Raw genomic sequence first — 1,548 nt, forward strand, 5'->3', positions numbered from 1 at the left:
TTCACTCCTCTTTATCAGTGTCCTAAGAAAGAATTATGTAAATTTATTGAAAACTGGTTGAGCAAGAGTGTAGATATAAAAATCAAAGCTCAAATACACTCTTTCTAACAAAACATGGTGCATTATGTGCTAACCTGATGTAAACAACCCACATGAAAACCATGTCAGCACCTTTATTAAATATAGCCACACATTTCATGAACAAATGGTGATCAATGAAAATATGAGAAGAACAAAATTTGAAAACCTACCAAATAAATCTTGGAGATTTGGTTCCCTGAGGTAAAACGGGAGTCCCCATAGAGCCATGTTGTGTCTGTGATGGGGTGTCTGTTGTCTGTAGGAGGGGGAAAAAATTATCATTTACTTCTGTATGATTCCTTACAGATCATAATTGAGTGTTAAGAATACTGAAAATGTATTAGGGATGGACAAAGGGTCAGAAATGGAGGAGTGCTTGGGGCAACAAATCCACAAAAACTGACTGTAAAAATCTTGAAAAATTGTAATGCTGGGACAAAAAAGTCATTAATTTATAAGAATAAAAACACCATGGGGACTCAAGTAGACAAAATAACTGTCAATGAAAGTGTATAGCCGCTACTTTCAAAGGGATTCATAAGCATAGGAATTATACTGGCTCGTTAAAATGGTTCAGGATAATTCTCATTTCACTTTCTTTTTTTTTTTGTCCACTGAATACAAACTCAGCTTGTTCAACAACAAAGTTTTGTTTGTGCACTGTAAGAATAAAACACAAAACACAGAAAAACAGATAACGTCTTGGCATTTTCCATTAAATTTACGGACATTTCCTTCAACCCTAAAACACTACCTCCAATGCGGAATTCAAAACACACGTGTAAAAAGAAAAAGAAAATACAGAAAATTGTCTTTAAGTTTTCCAAACTACAAACATTGTGAAAATCACACAGGTCACAGTTAAATGTAGTGTAAATGTAATGTTTTATCAGAATTTATGTGGACCCCAAGTAGTTGAGTTTTTAACCCACCTGGTTTACTGAAAGTCCAGACAGAATCAGGGTTCAGGCACAGCAGCAGATTTTGACTGGCGCCAGTGTGTTTCCAGCACCTACAATGAATTAAGTGTGCTCTTAGGATCTGTATAAGGAAATACACAAATGTGAATGATCAGGTTAATAAAATGCAAATTAATGCACAGACTTTAAAACGTTAGGCATCATACACTTACCAACTCTGTAAATAGTCACAGAAGAAACACTGGCCATTACTAAACAACTGAAGATCACAAACTACAAGAAGTTCCGATCAGCAGAAACATGCGCCTTGTTGCTAGGAGACGCGTGACAAATGAAAACAATGTGTTCTAAAATCGGCTCAAAATATCAAACATGTTTGATCCCCTCCGACTGGATGGAATCAGAGTCTGAAGCTAAAAAAAATCGTCTGTGACCATCATAAACCAGGGGTGTCCAAACTTTTCCTAAAGAGGGCCGGATTCGACGATGTGGAAACACTGGGGGGCCGGATGCTTCTACCTATATATATATATATATATATATATAT

The sequence above is a fragment of the Sinocyclocheilus rhinocerous genome, unplaced genomic scaffold (assembly GCF_001515625.1).
Source record: "Sinocyclocheilus rhinocerous isolate Xijiao unplaced genomic scaffold, SAMN03320098_v1.1 scaffold714, whole genome shotgun sequence".
In the NCBI taxonomy this organism is placed as follows: Eukaryota; Metazoa; Chordata; class Actinopteri; order Cypriniformes; family Cyprinidae; genus Sinocyclocheilus; species Sinocyclocheilus rhinocerous.